Raw genomic sequence first — 26,207 nt, 5'->3', positions numbered from 1 at the left:
AATAAAACAGATAATGGGATCAATGTTAACCTTCCAACAAGGGCTAACAGCTGAGACAGGTGACCGGAATCTTATTTGTAATATGAGATGTATCTGAAGGGCCAAGAAAATGCAAGATCCTGAAAGAGGGCAGACATTTGATTTGGATTACAAAATGTCATGAATATAGGAGAAGGAAATAAAGTATTTACACATTTCTGGGAAGTGTGAGGCCTGGACAAGGTTGGGTATGCTGTACTTCCAAAGACCACATTAAGGGGGGTGGATCCTAGATGGCCAACTGAGAGCAGTGAATTTTGAGAGCTGCATAAACTAGTATAATAATATAGGAAAATTTTATTATTTTCAAGTTTAAAATGCCAGAAACCTATAGATAAACTACTAAACTACATAAATATCAATTTTGGTGGTGATATACAAAAATGTTCATGTCAAGTAACTTGGAGATATATTGAGTCACTGAATATGAATATCTCAAGGAATTCTCATCCAGATGCTGCTTTGAAAAAAGAACTGCAATTGATGACATCTATCTTACAGGAGCTATCTTTGAAGATGGATGGCTTTAAAAATGACTTAGAAAACCTCAAATTAAATTCTCAAAAACAGACTGATACTCTTAAGGAACTATTACAGCAACACCATACAAAAATAACAAATATAGAGACTTCTCTAAATGACACTGAAGGGAGACTCAAAGAGGAAGAACTCCAAAAACAATTTCTGCTTAAATAGAATATATGGCTGCTTAACAAAATAGATGACTTAGAAAACAGGGAAAGGAGAAGCAACATAAGGATCTTTGGTCTCCCTGAAAACACTGAAGGAGAAGACATTATTTCATTCTTAACAACCTGGATTCCTGAAATTTTAGCCTTGAAAGAGGGACTTTCATTTGGAATTGAAAGGGCGCATAGAGCACTGAGGAAACCTGCTTCTAACTCAACAAATACTCCACCTAGATCCATAGTTATAAAATTTCTTTCATTTCTGGACAAGGAACTAATATTAAAATCTGCTTGGAGAAAATCACACTTAAAATGCAATCAAAGCCTGATAAGGTTTGACAATGATTATTCGTCCAGAATACTAGAACAAAGGAAAAACGTCTGACCAATAATAAAACTGTTAAAATAAAACAACATTAAAGCACAGCTGGCCTTTGCAGCCAAGATAAAAAATACTTTTTTTGCCAGTGAGACGAGAACCTTTAATGACTTAGAAGAAGCTACTATAGTCATCAAAAACAACAACATAGTGTAATGGAATGGATGGCCCCTACTCTTAAAAGAATAAAAGAAACAAATCCTTGGACTGATGCAAGAAAGAAGAAACAAAAACTTGATTCCAAGATAGCTGTCCAAAAAAAAAAAAAATAACTCTTACACCTACATCTCTCAAAGTATTAACTGATATGGTACACCACTTTTCATCTGTTTTTATTTAAAAAAAGGAGGGTTTCTTAAACAACTGAGAAACCGTAATGATTTATTCAGAATGTTCAAAGAGTTCAATAATTCTTCACAAACAAAGGTAGGTCAAAATGGGTTACTATTTACATTATATATAAGCCAAACAAAGCAACATATAATACAAACATAGAAGTTTCTTTTCCCCTACTTGAACTCACTGAATGCTTATCTTGTTCATTTTTCATTGATTTTACTTATAATAATTTAAGTAATTAATTAACTAATTCAACAAGGTACCATTCATCAGAGTTCAGACTCAAATGTAACAAATTAACATCATATATAATAGCAGTAACAGTAGAGTGTTTTGAAAAAAAAATGCTGTCATGGAGACTAATGCCTTCTTCAGTTAAAGTATGGTTTACAAACGTCATGTATATCCTGCTTAAATAATAGTAGCAGCTCTTAGTACAAATGCCATCATTATTCTGTCTAAATATAGTTAATATAAATTATGGCAGATATCACAGCTACGAATGCTGTTTGATCAATCCTGATATGGTGTGCGTGGATGCAGCTGTGTCTGGCAGCTAGTACAAATGTCATTATTATTCTGTCTAAACATAGTTAATATCAATTATGGCAGGTATCATAGCTTCAAGTGCTGTTTGATCAATCCTGATATGGTGTGCGTGGATGCAGCCGTGTCAGGCAGCTTGTACAAATGTCATTATTATTCTGTTTAAACATAGGATAAAACAAGCAGAGACCTCCACAATGATGAACAAACAAGATTTATTCGGAGTATATATCAAACAAGCGCTTTCACGTACATCCAAGTACGCTTCCTCAGGTTTTTAAAATAAAACTAAATACATCTGCTTTTATATATAATTCACATCCAATTAATGAGCTACTTGTCTTTATCAATCAATCAATTAATCATTTATATTCCTTAAAACCAAATAGAAATATATGTGAATGTGAAAATATATTAAAAATATATATGCACAAAGGCATATATATCAATATATATGTAATTCATAAGCACATAAAACATATATGAAAATAAATATGAAATGTAAAATATAAAATAAAATAAAACCAAACAATTAGAAACACCGAAAATTTTGTATATATGTATAAAAATGTATTCAATACTATAGGCTATCATGATAGTTAATTGGTCATAACTATGTGACAAATAATATAATATAATTGTTATATAACTAAAACATAAAAAACATAAAGAATGAAATATATATGTAAATATATAAACATATAAACTGGAATAGTCATCTAACATTTAACTAAAACTAAATTGTGCTGAGAATATATATGTGTACTAGATGGTTATCTACGTGCAATTAATACAGGTTTTATACTAACAGCACAATTAAGTCCAGGTTCAGTATGAGATCTCAATTTCAAAATCCATTCCAGTTCAGCCTTCTCTAAATAATTCTGACTATCACCACCTTTCTTAACAGATTTCATTATTTGTAAGACCCTAAATTTAAAAGTGTGGTCATGATACAAGCTTACATGTTTAGCTAGAGCATTTGTTAGATTCATCTTTCTTATATCATAAGTATGGTTATAGATGCAATCTTTCAGTCTTCTTGAAGTGAGTCCCACATAGTATGCATTACATTTGGTACAGGTGGCTAAATATACCAAATTCATGGTGTTACATGTAGCATGAAAATTAAGGCTGTATGTGTGATTTAACTCAGGAACAATAAATTGATATTCACTGGTAATAAATTTACACATATTGCATCTAGTGCATGGAAAAGTACCATAGGTCTGTAGTTGTCCATTCCTAACCATAGGATTTATCTTAACTTTTTCAATACATAGTAGCCTCTTAAGGTTCTTACTATTCCTATATCTAAAAATGGGTTTTGTACCCACTATATTGCTGGTATCTCGATCTATAAGCATCACATCCCAATTTTTCTTTATGATTTCTGTAATATATTTAATATCATTTGTGTATCTGGTAACAAAAGGTACTTTCCTATTAGTATGATTAGAATATATCCCAAAGGTAGACCTATTGTTAAATTGTCTTTTGTTAGTAATAGTATTGTGATAGTCATCTGTAATATTAGTAGTATTGACACTTGAATCACTCATAATGAGCGTATCATATCTCATATTTTCTATCATGTCATACGGATAATCCCTGTCTAAAAGTAAATCACTCAGGGTATTAAACTGTGTATTTCTTTCCATAATGTCATCACATAACTTGGAGATTCTCATAAACTGATTCTTGACAATGTTAGGAAAAATAAATCGTGGATGCATGCTGTTGAATTGCAATAATGCATTTTTCCAACATGGTTTTCTATATAATGTAGTAGATAGCATGCCTTCTACATCTCTAGAGATAGTAATATCCAAAAAGTCTATCCTACTAGATGATGATTCTAAGGTGAATCTTAGAAAATCAGTCGTAGACTCAAGATAGTTAACCAATTGTTCCAGTGACATATAGTCACCCCTCCAAATAATAAGTATATCATCAACAAAACGTCTGTATAAAATAATATTGTCCATAAAACTGCTATTAAATAAATATTGAGACTCCCAATGATACATAACCAGATTCGCATAAGAATTAGCACAGGGGGTGCCCATCGCAACCCCCCATGTCTGTATATATAAATCATCTTGAAAAGAAAACAAGTTATTATTTAATACCATATCTAACAAAGTACATATGAGCAATTGTAAATCCTTATCTAAAGTGTCATTACTATGTAACAGTTCTCTCACAGCTTCAATACCATATTCGTTTGGAATAGCTGCGAATAAATTTTTAACATCTAACGATGCCAATAAAAAGGAAGATGGCATATTATCATTTTCTACTAAGAGATGTAAATCATTTAGCAACTGGTAGGTGTCTTTCACTATTGTGGGTAAACTTCTAACTATTGGTCCTAATTTAAATTCCAAATAGCGTGAAATGTTCTCAGTGACCCATTTTTCACCTGCCACTATGGGGCGTATAGGAGGGGGAAAGATACCTTTATGCATCTTAGGAAGTCCCTTTATAAGTGGAACTAAAGGTTCTTCTATTAGGAAATAATCATACAAATATTTCGTTATCTGTCTACACATAAGTAGATCATATACTGTATCATAGACAATGTTCACTATTTTAACTAGTCTCTTATTGTCTATCAGCTCATATTTTTCTTTATCATTTAACATAGTAGACATTAAGCCTGTATAAAAGGTGGTGTCCATTAATACCAATCCTCCTCCCTTGTCTGCTGGTTTTATAGTTAAGCTAGAATCTTGAGACAAGGCTAACAAAGAACACCGTTCATCAACATCTAAATTATAAAAAACATTCTTATTCTTGTTTCTAAGTGTAGAATCTGAAAAATATTTATAAAAGTCCTTCTCACATAGTTGTATAAAACAATCAATGTTAAATGGAAATTCAGGTACAAACGCACTTTTTCTCCTGAAACGATGTTCAATACTGATGTCCACCTCATGAATATCCTTATAGTAAAGCTTCAAAGACACAGTTCTTGCAAATAAACGTAAGTTGATTAAAATTTCTGCAAGATTACTAGTCTGTGATGGAATAAACGAGAGGCCTTTGTTTAAAAGGCTCCTCTCATTGTCAGTTAATACATGGCTTGAAAGATTAAACACTAATTCATTTAGTTCCTTTGTCTTCTCCTTACCTCTGTTGTTTCTTCCGAAAACTTTCTTTTTCTTCTGCCTCTGCTGTTCGATCTCATCCGAGCTTGTGTGCGGTATTGTACTGGAAGTGGTAAAAAACCACTACGAATAGTAGCTGAATTTACTTTAGGTCTTGTTCCACCTATAGCATTCATAAAATCTGAACTTCTTAGTCCTTCTTGATTCGGAGGTGGCGTATTCATTGCTACCATATTGTCAGCTCGTGTGTCTCCTTCTGTTGACGTCATTTCTGTATTATTCAATACTGCAATCTCTTCAGGTGATGTTAAACTTAAAGGGGCAATGTCAGTGGATGTGATATTTAAGGTGGTGATGTCATTCATATGTGGTTGTTTATTAATGGCAACAGATGAAGTTTCTTGATCATTAGTCTGATATTGTGTTCTCGGCCAGGCAAAAATAATCTGTCCGGATAAGAAATCCCGATAGTCTCTCTGAAGTTTTTTATATTTTTGTTGTTGTAGTCTATCACTAAATGCAGTAACCTGTATGTACATGGCATCAATTTTCTTATTGTATGCTTCACCTTTAAAGCGACTAAGCAGATCCCTATGCAGAGTCTCCACTTTAGTCGCTAACTCTTTTTCAATAGGGGTGAAGTAATCAATTAAAAGATTAATATATTGTTTACTAAAACTTATATTGAGTTCTTGCCATTTTTTCAACAGTATGGGATGACTGTCTCCATAGGTGGGCATGCAAAGAACTTGCATGCCTCGAGGTATAATCTGAAAATGAAGACATGCTTCTAGGTGTCTTCTTTGCCATATTAGCCTATGCAGTTTATATAGATTATTTTCAAGGTCTCTTAAGCAGTTAAAGAACTCTTTAAAATCAACCACAGTACCTGTAATGTTAGGAACTGGTAAATGTAAGTCCATATTTAGCAAAGGGTTTTCTTGTTGGTGAATAATATCATTCCACTTGTTAACTGAAGTTTTCGAATTCGGATTATAATCAAGCTCCACTGCTGGATTGTCCATCGTGTGTTGGTAACAAAATCCCAAGAAACACAGAAGTATCAGGAACAACAGGAAAGTTACCATCCAAGGATCTCCACTAGAAATATGGAAACTGTTCACAGGATAAAACAAGCAGAGACCTCCACGATGATGAACAAACAAGATTTATTCGGAGTATATATCAAACAAGCGCTTTCACGTACATCCAAGTACGCTTCCTCAGGTTTTTAAAATAAAACTAAATACATCTGCTTTTATATATAACTCACATCCAATTAATGAGCTACTTGTCTTTATCAATCAATCAATTAATCATTTATATTCCTTAAAACCAAATAGAAATATATGTGAATGTGAAAATATATTAAAAATATATATGCACAAAGGCATATATATCAATATATATGTAATTCATAAGCACATAAAACATATATGAAAATAAATATGAAATGTAAAATATAAAATAAAATAAAACCAAACAATTAGAAACACCGAAAATTTTGTATATATGTATAAAAATGTATTCAATACTATAGGCTATCATGATAGTTAATTGGTCATAACTATGTGACAAATAATATAATATAATTGTTATATAACTAAAACATAAAAAACATAAAGAATGAAATATATATGTAAATATATAAACATATAAACTGGAATAGTCATCTAACATTTAACTAATACTAAATTGTGCTGAGAATATATATGTGTACTAGATGGTTATCTATGTGCAATTAATACAGGTTTTATACTAACAGCACAATTAAGTCCAGGTTCAGTATGAGATCTCAATTTCAAAATCCATTCCAGTTCAGCCTTCTCTAAATAATTCTATCACCACCTTTCTTAACAGATTTCATTATTTGTAAGACCCTAAATTTAAAAGTGTGGTCATGATACAAGCTTACATGTTTAGCTAGAGCATTTGTTAGATTCATTTTTCTTATATCATAAGTATGGTTATAGATGCAATCTTTCAGTCTTCTTGAAGTGAGTCCCACATAGTATGCATTACATTTGGTACAAGTGGCTAAATATACCAAATTCATGGTGTTACATGTAGCATGAAAATTAAGGCTGTATGTGTGATTTAACTCAGGAACAATAAATTGATATTCACTGGTAATAAATTTACACATATTGCATCTAGTGCATGGAAAAGTACCATAGGTCTGTAGTTGTCCATTCCTAACCATAGGATTTATCTTAACTTTTTCAATACATAGTAGCCTCTTAAGGTTCTTACTATTCCTATATCTAAAAATGGGTTTTGTACCCACTATATTGCTGGTATCTCGATCTATAAGCATCACATCCCAATTTTTCTTTATGATTTCTGTAGTATATTTAATATCATTTGTGTATCTAGTAACAAAAGGTACTTTCCTATTAGTATGATTAGAATATATCCCAAAGGTAGACCTATTGTTAAATTGTCTTTTGTTAGTAATAGTATTGTGATAGTCATCTGTAATATTAGTAGTATTGACACTTGAGTCACTCATAATGAGCGTATCATATCTCATATTTTCTATCATGTCATACGGATAACCCCTGTCTAAAAGTAAATCACTCGGTATTAAACTGTGTATTTCTTTCCATAATGTCATCACATAACTTGGAGATTCTCATAAATTGATTCTTGACAATGTTAGGAAATGTCTAAACATAGTTAATATCAATTATGGCAGGTATTATAGCTTCAAGAGCTGTTTCATTAAGCCTGACATGGTGTGTGTGGATGCAGCTGTGTCTGGCAACTGTTGTATGTTGCCGATTTCATCTCCAGAAAGCTGTGGGTTGCGGCTTCTGATCGAGGTTTACTGATGCTTGTGTATTAGGAAGAGACATTTAGTGTTTTAGCCTGGATCCAGAGGAAGGGGGTAGATAAAACTGTGATTTGGGATATTTTGGCAGAGAATAGTTTGTTTATATATCTGATGAGTGAGAGGAGGGAAGGCTGGAAGAATGTGTTATCTCTTGTTGTGGCGACTTGTTGGGAGGTTTTATTTTTTATCTGTTTGCTCTCTGTTCTTTTCCTGGCTGCTGTCTCACTGAAAGGGAGGGAATTTAGGTTTGAAGCTGCAGTGAAGTGAAGCTTTGCTTCGGGTGCATTGTGAGCCTCTGGTATGCAGTATGCAGACACATTAACAGAAACAGATGGTCTCAGGTTGCTATGGTAGCGGAGACAGACTGACTATAATGCTTAATGGCTCTGAGGAGCCTCCAGTATGATTCTCGGCAAAGAAGTTTTTGGTTTAAAATAAAAAAATATATATATATAATAAAGAGGCTGTTTTAAACCACATATACACATATTGATGGTCTCCCAACACTTCGTTTAGCTCATTAAGTTGATTCTTGATTAAAAAAAGTAATAATAATAAGTGCAATTTATTTTTAAAATGTATTTTGGTTCAAACACATTAAGGACTTACATAAGAGTGGAAGTCTGAGTTATTGTGAAAGACTGTGCAGTGATCTGGAAGGTTAGCTTCCTCAGACGTGTTGGGCATATGGAGATAACTGATTCTCAGGGTGTTTGGGGTTGCCGGGAAGTGCTAGAGAGTCATCAGATTTCCTTTGTGGAAATATCCATGGGAATGGAAGGCGTGTTGAGTGGTTCACTGGCAGAGTGACCATTGCATGGAATAGGCTGGTAAAATGGAACAAGACAAATATTGGTTTGGATATTTTAAGAACAGCCTGGAAACATACCACATTAACTAGTAAATGGTATTCTGGAAAAACTGGATGGGCATTGTTGCCCATGCATGAAGTACTGATATGTGTGTATGTAAGTACGGAAATATAACAAATAAGAAACTAGAAGGGTCTCATAATTTAAAGTCTATGGACTGTATAAACATGGTTGGAAGGAGCTAAGAATAAGATTACAGCTTGTGGTCTCTCAAATAACTAAGCAAAAGCCCCCCCCCCAAAAAAATACATTCAGTAGTTATGTAATGTTTGATTTTAGTAAATCTAGACATAAAATATATAATCGTCATATAAGATGAAGCAGTCTGCTGAATTTAGATATTAAAGACAGGATTTAATAACATGGGCTTGTGTATAATTACACTACTGTCTTAACTTGTCATAAATGACATACACTATATTAACATCAAGGGGAAGCATGATGATTTTCCTATATAAGTAAATATGCATAAGTCATGTAATTGCTTTAACGTGAATTGTAGTTTTTGTAACCCATCTTGACCATATATAATACTTAAGTGGTTACCAAGGTAACTAATGTCTATACATGACATCAAACTGACAAAGTTATTCCAGGGAAAGAATAGAAGCCTGGACTAGGGATGTCACAATAAGTGAATTTGTTGTTTTTAACCTATAATTTCACTCATTTTATAAGAAATGACATACATGGAAATCCTTATTTGTAGGAAATGGGGGGACGAGGGATGCAATTTTATCAATGTTCACATAAAACAAACTTGATGGTTTACATAAGTTAGCAACAAACAAAGTGATTACTTAAATGTTGGCAAACAATGAAATTTAACTTCTGATATATCCAGTAAATACATTGTATTATAAACATTAGGTAGAGATATTATTACCTTCAATTTATATTAAGTAATAAGTTTTGAAAGACTTCATCAGCAAGGGTGAATATGTTAAATAACTGTGCACTATAATCTTTTACTGAGGTTTTATATATGATACATCCTTCTTTACTATGATTGAATTGCTTTTCATCTATCTTTCATGTAAATATTAATTGCTTATACAATAAGTAGACATTTATATTGTATTAGAATTCTGTCTAATCTACAATAGTATTATATCTGTTCAAAGTAATATAAATATTGCTTATTCCTATTACAAATATTCTCCATATGATAACTCAATTTATGGAGCTTAGATGTTCTGGATTGTCAAGGTACGATTGATAATCTGATGGATTTAGGTTTATCCATCAGATTAGGAATGATTTTCATTCCATGGTTAGTGCGGAGATTAGTTTTGTTAACATTTATTAATTTAAATTTATTTCACAAAAACATTTTAGTATGCCTGACCAAAATGTTACTTTACTGGTAAACACTCAAAGTATAAAACTGATAATTTCCTTTAAAAGCTCAAACATATACTTTATAGTTATCAGAGGAAAATGTTTAATCTTCACAATAAAATAAAAAATACATAGTCTAAATAACCTAAGATGGATTTAACTTTTTTATCTTTAAATACCAATGGCTTAAACAATCCTAGCAAGAGATCAAATCTACTGAAATATTTAAAACTGAACAAACTACAAATTGTCTTCCTTCAAGAAACTCATTTCAAAACAAATGACAATTACAAATGGAATCCTAAGGAATATATGATATTGACTCAATCCACTTATGACAAAGACAAAAGGGGTAACAATTTTATGAAAAATAAATGTGATTAACTCAGAAATCATTTATAAGTATGAAGATAAAGAACGCCTTATGGCATTAGTAATAGTTAAATATAATAACAGAATATGGACCCTAGGCAATCTGTACTGGTTCCCAGGCATTGGAACAGGAACTGTTAAAAAACACTTGGATTTCATTTCCAATAATTATAAAGGCAACTTAATATTAGGAGGAGATTTTAACTGTATATTTGATATTTCTGAAACCACAAATAAAAGACCGCTGCGTACATCTGCTGTATCAAAAGCTTTAAACAAGTGGGTAGAAGCATTTCATCTTGTAGATACTTTCAAATTTAAAGAAGATAAATCTTTGTTGGTTTCCCATCAAGATCACAGATTTGGTACCCAAACTAAAATAGATAAAGTATTTGCTGCCCATGACTTAAACTTTAAAATCATTAGTTTCTGTATCACTCCTTGCTCCTTCTCAGACCACAATTCATTGATACTAAAACTTCAAAATGGGTACAAACCATTAATCTTTAACTCCCAAATTCCAGCATATATAACTAAAATTAAAGAGTTCAAACCCTGGTTATTATCTGAACTACAGTTCTTCCTAGATATTAATTACACCACAGAGATAAATAAAATAATGATATGGGACTCATTAAAAGCTTACATATATGGTAAAACCCTAACTTGGTATAAAAACAATCAGAGAATGGGATTCTGAATTATTAGATCTACAATCCAAACTTTTGTCAGTAAAAGCTGAAAAAAATCAAAATCATTTGGCGATGAAAAAGAAAATAGAAGTATTATACAATAAATACAACAAAATTCTAACACATAAAACTAGTTTAGCTTTAGATAAGCTAAAAATTAATACATTGGCTACTTCTCCCAAATATCTACATAATTTATCCACAAGAATCAAAATACAATCAAAAGCTAATAACATTAAAAGTATCTTCCATGAAAAGAAATGGAAAAATATCTCGTATATAGGTGACATTGTTGATGCCTATAGAAATCACCATATGGAACATTTCTAAAAAGAAAATATACATATCAATCAATTAAATCTAAATGAAAAATGTTCTAATATAAAAAAACAGAAAAAAATAAAACTAGATCTGCAAGCACCCATATCCTACAAAGAAATTACAGATACAATAAAAGAGGGTAAAAATAATAAAGCTCCAGGTATAGATGGCATAATTATGGAAATATATAAACTTTTTCCTTCAAAGATGCTATCTCTCTTCCATAAAACAATTAGCAATTCATAGGTTCATAGGTTGGTACTAGGCTATCTGCCCGAAGGCATTTATAAGCCTAGCTAGAATGTGTTGGCTTTCGCCGCCCCCTTAGATTAGTTCCCTGTGCCTCTGTCCAGCAGAGCCACTGAAGTGATCCCTGAGGTAAATTTTCTGTTTCCCATCCACTCGTCAAGGTTTCTTTTGAAGAGTGTTAGTGAGGAGCTCTGCCTAATGTAGATTGGGATCTTGTTCCAAAGCATGGGAAGTCTCTGGGACAGGAATCTATCCCTCAAGCACATCCTATTTATTGTTGTGGTGAGGTTTAGATCCCTAGAGCATGTGACTCGAGGGGATAAGGTTTTCTTTAGGTGGAGCATGTCCATCAATTCTGGGTTGGACATGGCCTTGTATGTCAGGCAGAGATCACCTCTGAGTAGGTTCATAGGTTCATAGGTAGACACTACGCTATCTGCCCTAGGGCATTTATAAGCCTAACCCGAGTGTAATTGGCTTTCACCTCCCTATTAGATTAGCCTACTGTGCCTCTGTATAGTAGGTCACAGAAGGTAGCCCTTTAAGATTAGTTTACTGTGCCTCTGTCGAGCAGGGACACAGAAGAGATCCCAAGGGTGAATTTGCGATTTACCATCCACGCGTCCAGATTTCGCTTGAAGAGGGTCAGCGAGGGGCTATGTCTAACATGTATTGGTATTCTATTCCAGAGTGAGGGGAGCCTCTGGGAAATGAATCTGTCCCTCCAGCATGTCCTATTTATTTTTGTGCTGAGGTTTAAGTCCCTGGAGTGTGTAGCTCTAAGGGATTTGGATTTTTTTGAGGTGGAGCATGTCCATTAATTCTGGGTTAGACATGGCTTTGTACGTCAGGCAAAGATCGCCTCTGAGTAGGCGGTAAGCAACTGAGTAGAGCTGGAGTTTCTTTAATCGAGCTGCATAGGACATCTGTTTGTAGCCCATGATCCTCTTGGTGAGGTACTTTTGGGGTCTCTCCAGTTGCTGCAGGTGTCAGGTAAGGTACATCCCAAAAGGGGCATTGTATTCAGTTATGGGCCTGATGAGTGACGAGTAGAGGGGCACAATGACCTCTCTTGATCTAGATGCGAACCCTTTTATGATAAGGTGGGCTATATAGAAGGTCTTTCTAACCACTTTGGCAACGTGATTATCAAAGGAGAGATTACTATCTACGTTGGTCCCCAAATCTCTAATTACTTCTTCCATACTTAATGGATTACCACCTATGTGGTAATTTGTGGGCACTTTGTTTATCCCAAAAGGGGTGATTATGCACTTTTTAGCATTTAGCTTGAGGCCGTGGTTCTGGCACCAAGCATCCGTCTCCGTGAGACCCTTTTGGAGGATGCTTGTGACAGCTGGAGAGTTGATTATGGCTCCCAGTTTGCAGTCATCTGCGAACTTTGTCAGCCATAGTCCCCCCGTGTTAGCCTGAACCTCAGAGAAGTATATATACAATAAGAGAGGTCCCAGAACTGAGCCTTGTGGGACGCCACTTGTAACTGGTTTGGATTCAGATGTGGCACCTGCGATTCTGACCATGTGGGTTCTATCCCTGAGCCAGTTTGCAACCCATCTTGTGATATAGGGGTTGATATTTAAGCTGGTAAGCTTATTTATGATGCCCGAGTGGGGTATTGTGTCGAAGGCTTTTGCAAGGTCCAGGTAGGCTGTGTGGACTACCTTGCCCTCATCTATGGCTTTGGTAACGGTTTCAAAGAAATCAATTAGGTTTAAGAGGCAAGATCTGCCCTTAACAAAGCCGAGTATGCGGTATACAACCGAGTACAACTGGAGTTTCTTCAGTCGAGCTGCATAGCGCATCTGTTTGAGGCTAATGATCCTCTTGGTGAGGTACTTCTGTGGTCTTTCCAGCTGTAGCAGCTGTCTTGTAAGGTACATCCCAAATGGGGCGTTGTACTGTACGATGGGTCTGATGAGGGATGAGCAGAGGGGCACAATGACCTCTTTTGATTTGGATGCGAACCCTTTTGTGATTAGGTGGGTGATGTAGAAGGATTTTCTAACCATTTTGGCAATGTGATTATCAAAGGTGAGATTACTCTCTACTTGGGTCCCCAGATCCCTTATTACATCTTCCGTATTTAGGGGACTATTACCTATGTGGTAGTTTGTGGGTATTTTGTTTTTTCCAAAGGGGATTACTATTTTGGCATTTAGCTTGAGGCCATGATTTTGACACCAGGTATCCGTCTCAGTGAGACCCTTTTGGAGGATGTCTGTGCCAGCTGGAGAGTCAATTATAGCCCCTAGTTTGCAGTCATCTGCGAACTTGGTCAGCCATAGTCCTCCTGTTCTTGCCTGTACCTCTGAGAAATATATGCCGAACAGGAGGGGCCCTGAGCCCTGGGGAACGCCACTTGTAGCCAGTTTAGAGTTGGACCTAGCTCCCGCAACTCTCACCATGTGGGTTCTGTCTATGAGCCAGTTGGCAACCCATCTTGTGATGTAGGGGTTTATTTTCAGGCTGGTGAACTTGTCTATAATACCAGAATGGGGAATGGTGTAAAAGGCCTTAGCGAGGTCTAGGTAGGCTGTGTGTACCACCTTTCCCTCATCTATAGCCTTGGTAACTGTCTCAAAGAAGTCCACCAGGTTTAGGAGGCATGCTCTGCCCTTAACAAAGCCAAACTGGGTAGGGTCCAGTGTTTGGAGGTTCCCAATGTCTCTGTTAATGAGTTCCATGATGATGCGCTCCATAGCCTTGCAGACCAAGCTAGTCAGGCCTATAGGGCGATAGTTCCCAGGGTCTGTTGTGGCTCCACCTTTGTGGAGCAGAATAACCGTTGCTGTGCGCCACTCTAGGGGTATGTAGCCTGTAGAGAGGCTGAGTTTGAACAGTGTGTTTAGGTGAGGGGTTATTTCATCTTTGAGCTTGTGCAGGACGCAGCCTGGAACACCATCCGGTCCCACTGAATCTGTGTTCTTGGCTTTGAAGAGGGCTGTTTTAACTTGAGTGTCTGTGATTTCAGGGACTGTACATTCTTCTGGTATGGTTATGGGCCCTTTTGGGGGTGAAAGGGGGGTGAAGTTTGTGCTGAACCTGTCTGCCAGGATGTTGGCAATATCAGTCGGTTCAATGTATTTTGTACCATTCTGCACTAACTCTGAGCAGATCTGAGCATTGCCACTTAGATTCTTGACATAGCTAAAGAATGCCTTGTGGTTATCTTTGGAGTCCTTGGCAATTTGTCTTTCAAAACTTGCCTTTGATGATTTTATGAGGGATCGTAGTTTCTTGCTGATACTAATCAGGTATGTCTTCCCTTCTTGGGATTTTACTTTTCTCTGTACTAGTTTCCTCCTTCTATTGTATAGCTTGTTTATGGCAGGAGTCCACCAGATTGGTTTTCTTTTCTTGGAGGAGTGAGTCATGGTTTTGCTTGGGATGGCATTATCCATGCATTCTTGTAGCTGCCCATAGAATGCATTAGTAAAGGATTTTGCAGCTTGGACAGTGTTATCTTTCAGCATGGGGGCTTTGAAACTTTCCACCTCAGTCTTAAGTAACGTGAAGTTTACTTTTGAAAAGTTTTTCATGGTGGTTTTCTTGTCCAGGGGTGGGGGCGGAATATGGATATCCAAAGTGATTTGTTTATGGTCAGATCTAACCAGCAAGTGGTTGACCTTTGGTGTGGAACACCGGTCACCCATGTAGGTGACAACCAGATCCAATATGTTGTCACCTCTGGTAGGAGTGTTGACCAGTTGAACCAGGGTGTTTGAGTTTATAAGTTCTAGGAAAAGTTGGTCAAGGGAGTTAGTATTTGAGTAGTTCTCCCAGTTAATGTTTGGGTAATTGAAATCACCCAATATTAAGGTGTTTGGTAGGACCTTTATGTTTCCAGAAATGTGGAATGGGGGTCCTGGGACATGGTGGGTGATCTGTAGCAAGCTACAATTTGAATTGCAGTTTTGCCCATTGTTAGTTGCACGTGGATGATCTCTGAAGCATCGTGCTGTGCCACTAACCTGGATGTGTGAGTATCCTTGATGAATATGGATACACCCCAGATTTTTGTATTTCGTTTTGGGTTCTGTGGCCGAAATGTATGGTATGAGTTGTAGCCTGGTAGTGCTGGGGTGCTCTCTGGAGCCTTAAACCAGGTTTCTGTTACTGCACATATATCGATTTTCTCCATACTGAGGAGTGCCTCGAGTGCGTGCATTTTGAAGTTTAGACTTCTGGCATTGAGTAGCATTACCCTCAGTTTTTTGTTACTTATGCTATTTATGGCAGTGGGTTTGTCTTTTGAGCTTTGCCTAAAAAAGGCACTATGGGGGTGGCAAGAGCCTTGGCCAGTATTCGAAAGCCTAAGGGTGACAGGTGCAAGCCGTCTCTAGTGAAGCAGCGTGGCTTATTGAGCATGTCATCCCAGGCAGACAGACCCTTTGAATGACACCAGAAACTTAGCCAATTGTTGAAATTGAGATTTTTTTCTTTATACCGTGGTATCATTCTTGGTGAGGGCAGGATGCTACTCAGGGTCAGGGTCATACCGGCCTAGGCTACTTGATCAGAGAGCTCTTCCATGTCTCTCTTCATGTAGTACAGGGAGGTATGGCTCAGGTCATTCACACCAACATGGACAATGACAGAATCATATTTGTACTTGTTCTGGAGTGACCTGAGTGCTTGTGTTATGTGGCAGATCCTGGCACCTGACAGGCAGCTAACAGTAACCTTCTCCTTATTCAGCCTAGTGAGTGGGACGTTAGTGTGCCTGACTATAGAGTCACCTATTACTAGTATGTTGGGTATGTTATTTTGCCTTAAGGGCTGTGATTGCATGGCACACTGGTTTTGTGAAGTATGTGTTTCATGGTTTGTGTTGGGGGGGGTGGAGGTTGCTTGGATGTTTGTTTTGGAAGTCTCTGTTAGTTTTGCAGATTTTTAGTTAGAGCCTCCGAGTATGTTTTCATGTATTTATGTGTGTTTTTTGCCAGTGCTGGTTTAATGGGTCTGTGTAAGACTGGTGGTGTGATGCAAGTATTTCCCTTCTCCTCTTGACTGTCTGATCAAGTCTTGGGTTGAGAGAACTTAGCCTCTAGTTTGGCTGTATAACTGCATCTCTCGCATGTATTAGTGGTTGGTGGTTGGAGGAGGGGGTTGTCTGTGTAAATGAGGCAGTTGTAACATTGTCTCAAAATGCCCAGATTCACCAGTTGGACTGGAGAGTACACCTGAAACTGCCCTTTGGACATGCCTGGATAGGTACAGTGAACTGTTTTACTGGATGGCTGGTAAGGTCGAATAGAGAGCCTTGTCCTTCTGTACAGTACAGGAGGGTCTAGTGCTAGGGTTTATAAGTGCTTGCTATATGTTCTGAGAAAGTGCCAGGGATGAGAAATTAATGGCTTGAGTGCTTAAGTTGAAAGTGTGTCTAGTTCCAAGGGAAAAATTGAAGAGGAGACTTTGTGGAGCTGGGAATAGTTTTACCCTAGCTAACTGGCACTACCCAGCACTCAAAACCGGGCAGATACGGTATTTATAGCAGGGAAATTAAAGAGATAGAAATTAGCCCAAAATGGCCAATAAACTACTAATTTCTGGGCTGACACCACTCCTCCAGGGACAGATAGGCTGCTCAAAGCTCCCCTCTCTTACAGGTGAACAGAGAAACTTCCTTCTATCCAAGTAAGGTATGGGCAAACACAGAGATTTGTAACACAGCCCTGAATTCAGCACTAACCTGAAAACTGGACTATACTAGCTTAGAAAGGGAGGAAGCAAGTATATATATATATATATATATATATATATATATATATATATATATATATATATTTTTTTGTCAGAAAATAAAGCAGATACACTAAAAAACTGTTTAAAAGCACAGAAAAGGATACTAATTGTTATATATTGCAGATCAGAGTTGTAATCAATGCCCCCATAATAAAGTAGGAAGAAATACAAATACAGTAAAAGCAGATGAATAAAGTGCAATTATATTTATATATATATATATATATATATATATATATATATATATATATATATATATATATAAAACAATAGAAAACAAACCGACTTAAACAAGTTACCCAATTAACCAGAAAAAAGCTCAAAATTGAGCCCTGTTCCAGCAGTCTTCTATCAGACAAGTTCTAACTGTACACCCCTGCTAATTAGGGTGCAGAGGAACCTTCTCCAAAAAAAGATGGCCTGGATCAGTACTCAAGTTATACAAACAAAGCTACATTCAGCAGGCCTGAATCTGGTCTATGCTACAGCAACAAGGCACACCAATTTCAGAAAGAAACAGTTCAAATAAGCAGTCACAATAAGCCTGTGATCAGAAATCCCCAGCTCAGAAGGGCAGAATCCACCCTCTCCTCCCACAAGAGTGCAGACCACAAACCTTCTTAATGTAAAATAACTGGCCTGAAGCCCAAGTGCTTAAGCCAGAACTAATACACTTTTAGAATAGCAGACACTGAGTCTTCAATCAGCAATTCCCAGCTTAGAAGGATGTAAGCTACCTGTCCTGCAACAACAGTGCAGACCACAAACCTTCTTAATGTAAAACAGCCTATATGAAGCCAAAGTGCTTAAACCAAAAGACTTAGAATAACAGTTACAATTTTTTTTTTTAAGTGCAAGAAGAGAGGAAGGAAGAACCTAAGTGGACTGGCCTTCTCAAATCTTCTCTCTGTATTAAGCAGAGTGAACACTAGACTCAGAATATGATCTAACTGTACTCGGATAAGTGAGTAAATGAGATGGACCCAGGAGGAGTGTTCTAATGCAGACTTACAGGAGGGGCGGGCAATTCTAAAGCCACCAACACTAATCCCACTAATCCCAACACTGGAGCAGGGAGTGAGGGAGAGGAACTAACTGTAGAGAGACACACAGCACAATGTTCAGAAACACACTATTAGGAAACAGAAAAAAATTAAATATAGTACTTTTAAAACTGCAAGTTTGCACTTAACAGACAACTAAAATTCACTACAACAAGTTTCACTTAGCTTCAGCTTGTAATGCAGATGTTTGTAGCCAAGCAAGTCTCTCAGGAGTTGAGCATAAAATGATTTCTCAAACTTTGTGGCTTGCACTTAAAGTACAGAGGAATCCCTCTAGGCTATTAAATATCAGATAACAAAGAAGTGATAACACCACCCACTCTTATAGCAAAATAACTGCAGAGAGACACACAGCACACTGTTCAGAAACACACAATTAGGAAACAGAAAAAATGAAAATACGGTACTTTTAAAACTGCAAGTTTGTACTTAACAGAAGACTAAAATTCACTACAGCAAGTTTCACTTAGCATCAGTCAGAAGCTTTAATACTTCCCTCTTAGAGATATTCCTTAATCACACCAATCCTAAAGGAAAACAAACCCCCAAACCTCTGTACCTCATATAGACCTATATCATTATTGAATAATGACCATAAGATATTTATGACAATATTAACTAACAGAATGAAAATATCACTATCCAAAACAATAAATAACGATCAAACTGGATTTATATATCATAGACACACACACGACAATATTAAAAGGATAATTTCTCTGATAGATTATGTTAATAAAAAAATAAATAAACACTCATAATTGGCTTAGATATAGAGAAAGCCTTTGATTCCCTAAATCGGGACTGTTTATTCAAAACCCTAATGCTATTTGAATTTCCTGCATCCTTTGTTCATCTCCTAAAGAATATATATACAACTAATTTAGTGTATGTCAAGTTAGGTCCTTTTATTTTATTTTTTTTTTTATTTTATTTTACATTTGTTTACCGGGCTAGTCCAACTGGATACATTTCCATTTTCAGCAGAGGCCCGGGGAGAAAAGCTCCACATTGAAGTTAGTACAAACAAGTCATTTACATAAAGAAAGTAAGTAGTTAGTAAAATACCAACAGAAATAAAGTTTAATCTAGATTATAGTAGTTGAAAATATATATTAGGAAGGACACTTACTCTAATTTTCTTTACAGTACAAGATAGGGGAGTTATACTTTAGTAAAACATTCATGAAGAGTCTAATTAATTAAGTAAGTATAAACCATAGAGAGTTCTATATAAATTCATAACAGAGGCTAATTAACAAGGGTGATTTTGAGAATGTCTACTCAAGGAGAGTGAGTAGAGAGAGGTGAGAGAGGGTGATTCAGAGAAGAGTAATTAGTAGAATCATAAGATTAGTCAGGATTGATGCATGGGCATAGCCAGAGTGTTTTTAGATGTTGTTTGAGCTTTTGTTTAAAGAGGAAGGGTGACAAGGTAGAAGTTAGAGTGGTCGGTAGAAGATTCCAGTATTTACCTATGGTGTTGGAGAAAAGTGAGTCACCTGCTATGTTATTGGACTTGCTTAACTTAACAAGAAGTTTATTAGAGGAGCGTAAAGAATTTAGGTTAGAATAGGGAGAAATAAGGTCAGAAAGTATAGGGGTATTTTTTGGTGGTAAAATATCCTATGAACAAAGGTAAGTTGGGAGAGTAATAGTGTATTTTTTAGTTCTAGCCAGTCTAGTTGTTGTAGATTCTGACAGTGGTGAGTTCTAAATGGGTTTCCGGTGGCAAATCTAGCAATGCTATAGTATGCATTTGCTAGTTTAGTGAGGTTATTTTTCTTTAGGTTAGTGTATATGGATGAAGCATAAAGAAGAGTAGAAATAAAATGAGAGTGAGCAAGTGTGATTTTGGCCTGTGGAGTTAAAAAGGTTTTAATTCTATATAAGGAGCCGAGTTTTCTATTTACAGTTTTAATAGTGTTATTAATGTGATTATCAAAAGTGAGGTTATTGTCAATTATAATACCTAATAGCTTAGTGGTAGAGTCAGGGGCTATATGTGTGCCATTGTTGGAAGTAATAGAGAAGTCTATGAGGGGAGACTTAATATTAGGCTTAAAGAGCAGGAGTTTGGTTTTACTGGCACTCTAAAGGAGGCAGCGTTTCAAGAACCATGCCTCAACTGTGCTAAATACATTCTGTGTTAGGGTTTGTAGTTCAGGGGAGGTGTTAGCAGAGCATATGAGTGTTGAGTCGTCTGCATATTGAATACATGTAGCTTGAGGTATTGCTGCATGTAAGTCATTTATGAATAAAGAGAAGAGGAGAGGTCCTAGGATGGACCCCTGTGGGACTCCAAGAGAGACTGGTAGAAGGGATGAAAGTGTATTATCCCAGAGAACTGCCTGTTGCCTGTTATTAAGGTAGGAAGTGAACCATTGAATAGCTTTGGTATCTAGAGAGAGGGATTCAAGGGTTTTTATGAGCATATTATGGTTTACCATGTCAAAGGCTTTTGACAGGTCTATAAAGAGTGCTGATGATAGAATACTATTATTGCGGTTTCTATTTATACACTCGGTAAAAGATAGGAGAGCTGTTGTAGTACTATGAAATGGCCTAAAGCCATGTTGGCAGTTGGCTAGTAAGTTATATTGAGTTAAGTGGTGCATTAGCTGATGATGAATACATTTCTCCATAATTTTTGTTAAGGGTGATAAGAGTGCAATAGGCCTATAGTTAGAATAGTCATTTGAGCTACCTCCTTTATGTAAAGGAATTATGTGGGAAATTTTCCAGATAGCAGGGATGGTACCTTCACTGATGGTTCTATTTATAAGGAGAGATATGGGATAAGCAACTTCTTCAGTTGCTTTTTGAAGGTATTCAGATGGTAACTGATCTGCAGATGGGGTACAAGGTTTGAGTTTTTGGATGAGTTTTAGGATGTAAGAAGTAGAGATGGGTTGTAGTTGAAATATAGGGAGATTAGTAGATGTACCAGTAGGAAGGTTAGATTTGTCTATTGTGAGATGACTTGCTAGTGAATTAATAGTGTCTGTGAAAAGGAGTTGAAGGCATTGGCAGTTTGATGTGAGGTATTCTTTTAGGGCCCTGAAGGTGAAGGTGTACTAGAGTGGCCTGGGTGTAGGAGTGAATTTAAGGTTGACCAGAACCTTTTGGGGTTGTTATGATGAGTTTGCTGTAGTTTACAGTAATAGTTCTTTTTATCTGTAAAAACAGCTTTTTTAGTGCTATTTCTTAACTGTCTAAAGGCTTGTTGCTCTGAAGTAGTTTTTGTACTTCTCCATTTAGCCCAAGATTTATTCCTAAGTAGTATTTTTTGTTTTGTCTCTTTGGACAGCCAGGGGGCAGGTTTAGATTTAACTCTGATAGATCATTTTGGAGCATGTTGGTCAAGGATTGATAGGAATTTGGTATTGAAATATGCGATAGCATCTTCCAGGGTTAGGGTTTTTAGAAGATTCCATTTACAGGCTTTTAATTCATTTTTGAATAATAATGGGTTGAAGTGTTTCTTGCTACATGAAACCCTGTAGGTAGGGATGTAATTAATGTCACTCTTTTGTCTTATGATGTAAGTTAAGGAATGATCACTTACATCATCAGGCAAAGTTCCTATTGAATATGTTTGTTGCTGTTTGTTAATAAGAATCCAATCTAAAATACTTTCTTTGTTATTGGGTTTATTGATCCTTGTGGGATTATTGATTAGCTGAGTAAAGCCATGAAGATTAATGTGAGATGAAGGATTATTTGTATTAATAGAGGAACAATCACAGTTAAAGTCTCCTAAAATGATTGTTTCTTGTGGGTAGGAAGAAGATATCCAACTTAAGATATTCTCAATTGTAGTGTAATTATTGCCAGGGGGTAGGTAGATACAGATGATATAAATAGATTTATTAGGGTTAAGTTGTAGTTTAGAGGTAAGGATCTCAGTTTTAACATCTTTTAGTGGGTTGGAAGGTTGTGCAGTGATTTTTATTCCATTTTTAAACAGAAGTGCTACTCCTCCACCCTTACATTGTATGCGGTCCATTCTCAATATGTTATATCCAGGGGGAAGTATTGCATTATCTTTAGTACTAGGTTTTAGCCAAGTTTCAGTGAGACAGAAAATGTCAAAGGAGTGAGTATCAAGGAGGGCATGGAGATGAGCGATCTTATTGTTAATACTGCGGATATTGAGGTGTCCAATAAGTAAGGCATTAGAAACAGTGGTTAGTACTGAGGGGATAGTGTATGAGTTGTTATGAGGTATATTAGTGGAGTTATCAGTTGGTCCTGGATTAGGATGTATGTCACCATCGCTGAGAGTTGGTGTTTTTAGTTCAAATGATGGTTTGCAGGAGAAGTTGGTTAGATATTTTATCCTCCTTATGTTTGGATTATTGAAGTTAATGTGTGTAAGTCGATGGTATTTGGGTAATAGGTAGTTGGGGGTACATGTGATGTTTAAATGAGTATAAGTTTGGATAGGATGTTGGAAGGCTGTTTGTCTACGACAGTAACTGAAGTGGTAATAGTTAGATGTTTCATAAGAAGTAAGGAGATAGATGGTGGTTAAGCCTAGAGAGCATATGTATAAGAATATTAGTTTGGTTAGTGTAGTTTTAGATGTGAGAGACATATTGCTAAGAAGAGTTGTAAAGCCCTAGGATATAGAGTTAATAAGTAAAAAAAGAAGACAGGTTAAAGTATAGGAATGGTATAGTTTACTTGAGAGGAGTAGTTAAGAGTATAAGTGGAAGGTAGGTGTTAGGAGAGAAGGAATAGATAAAGTAAGTTAGGAGGGATAATGTGGTGTTATAGTAAGAGAGAGATTAAGTAGTTCAGGAGGGATGGGGTGGAGTTATACTAATAAGCAATTACAAGGGATAGGAAGGCTCAGGGAGGGGATGTGGTTAGGGAGGTATAAGTGTGAGAGAACTGGGGGTGGGTGGGATATGGGGGTAGGGTAGGGGAGCAAAGCGGGGCAGAACCAGTCAGTGGATTGTGTGGAACCAATCAGACCTTCCAGTGAGCCTATTGCCGAAGTAAGTCAGGCAGATAAGAAACAGCTTAGTATGGAAGGTTTATGGCAGTAAATTTAAACAAAACCAGTTAGCTTTTTAGTTTAAACAAAACCAGGTTACTATTACTCTGTAAATCAGTGTCTGCTATAAACGTTTTAATGGATAAATTCAGTTGCCAAATAAGTTAGTTAAGCAGAGATGAAGAACAAACCTCAGCAGACTATAGAAAACTCAGTCACTGTATTGTGCTGCCATCTAGTGGTGTAAGGGAGTAAAGACCTCAACTTTAGGTTAGCAAGAGAGTATTCTATATGGGAGGTAAGACCGCCTAGGTAAGTTCCGCTAGTGTGCTGGCCCAGCTCAGACAAGGTCTTAGCAAATGTAAAAAGAAAAATAGAGACACATACATAAAAATTCTTAGGGCTCTCAGCTATAATCAATGCTGAGAAATAAAGGGATGCGTCCAGGTGTTCACACTTTGGGAAGCTGCGTTGTAGCTTCTGTAAGGAATAAGTTACTTTTGGGACGTCCAACAGCAGAGGGGGACAACCCGATTAGCAGCACTTGGCTTCCAAGCTAAAAGGAAGAGAAAATAGGAGTGTGGTAAGTATAGGTAGAAGGTATATATAGGAAAAAGAATGAGGCTGTAAAATGGAGTGGAGGGGTAGGTGTGAGGACAGTGTAATAGAACCCAAAGGTTAACAGTAAAAACCATAAAGGTTAGTTTAAAGATAAAGCCAATACTTTCAACTTGACCCTACAAAGAGTAAATACAGTAACAATCTTCCCCTCGAGGTATTCACATATACATATGCTAACAAAAACTAGAGTTAGATATTACAGAACAAGGTGCATTTCCTTTCATATTTCAGCCTAGGTAATAAGTAGAGGCATATTATCTTCCTCCTTCAGCAAATAACTAAGACAGTCCCTAGTACTCTTTTAGACAATTACTGCTTGCAGTCGCTAAAAACTTCCCGCCCAGCATCAGCAATTTAGCGATAAAAGAAAACAACTAACAAAACGCTTCTAAAATATTCCCGCTTACCATAGCTAAATAAGAGATCCCACCCTGTATCAGCGATATAGCTCTGAATCTGTACATACAACAAAAGGGGGTTCTATAGCATAAGAATGAAACAGTGTTTCATTGAATACATAAATGTCGACACATAAACAGTGAACTAAGCAAACATCGAATTAAAAATACACCGAAATAAATAAAATCGAAATGTTATAGTTGGCCAAGTGAACTGTTAGCTTCTTTGATACGTGTGATGTAGTCACGTTGCATAGCAGAGTTACAACACTGCTAACAAACTATGTAAATAAAGATTTAACAGTTGTAAACATTATGAAATCAAACTGTAAAATATTTCATGTTAGCTATCATAAAAATATGTTAAAATTGTGCACATACACACTATACTATGTTGAATGATAGTTGTTCATCACTACAGGAAATGGATAAATTACATCAGCTGTGACACTAAAGTGTGCATATAGCATTCTGCATCTGTAATCATGGCTACTAGTGTGCCTGCAGGACCTGGTGTGATAGGTAACAGCTACATTACAGTAAAGTCACAAAAAGGCAAAGAAATATTAGTGATAGATGGTTATTTACACAACTTATCGAAGGTGTTAAAAACAAGGAAATACTGGTGTTGCCGATTAAAAAGTAGTCAGAAATGTAAAGGTAGGGCAATTACATCAAGTAAAGGTGTAGAAGAAGTCTTATTAAAATCAACCTGTCACGATCATGCGTCAGACCCTACAGTAGTGGAAAAATATAAAGCATGTCAAAAGTTAAAGGAAATGGCTAGTGTTTGCAGAAGTACTCCTGCATTATTTGTAGATGATGTACTAGGTACAACTTCTTTAGAAAGCACTGTCACGTTACCAACTAGGAGATCAGTGCTGCAACAGGTCAATAGAGTTATGCGTAAGAAATTATTGACAAACAGTAGACCATCCACACCTCTCAGAATAGTATCTTTAGATGGTTAGAAATTGAAACAGTCTACATTTCTTCAAGAATGAAAGGTAGACATACATTTAAATATCCATGTATTAGTACTCACAACGAAGGAGAATCTTGTAGATCTTTGTAGAACTGATATGTGGTTCATGGATGACGTATTTCTCACAAAAGGCAGGCTTTGCAGGCAACTGTATAGTGTACATACTCTAATTTGACTTGGTGGTAAAGAAAAGTGTGTCTCATTACTATACTGCTTGATGACTAAAAAGTCATTTAAATTCTACAATTTTATGTGGGAGTTTGTGTTTACCTTATTAGCTGCGTCACATTTAACTCATACAGTCAAATATTTGCTTTGTGACTTCATACTGGCTGCTATAAAGAGTATTACAGCAAATTTAGTAGATGTATCCTGTAAAGGATGTTTATTTCATTTCTCGCAAAATGTACGGTGGAGAATTCAACAATTTTAACTCTCACATTTATATGGAATGTCACTTGAATTCCAATGTTCTGTAAAGGAATTAATAGCACTGTCATCTGTATCTGAAACTGACGTTATTCCAGCCTTTAAACAGTTGAGTGATAGTTTCCCTATTGAGTGTACAGAGCTACTTACT

The sequence above is a fragment of the Protopterus annectens genome, chromosome 6.part0 (genome assembly GCF_019279795.1).
Source record: "Protopterus annectens isolate FY-2018-M chromosome 6.part0, PAN1.0, whole genome shotgun sequence".
NCBI classification, from domain to species: Eukaryota; Metazoa; Chordata; order Ceratodontiformes; family Protopteridae; genus Protopterus; species Protopterus annectens.
The sequence above is the reverse complement of the archived record's forward strand: the minus strand, read 5'-3'. Positions refer to the sequence as shown.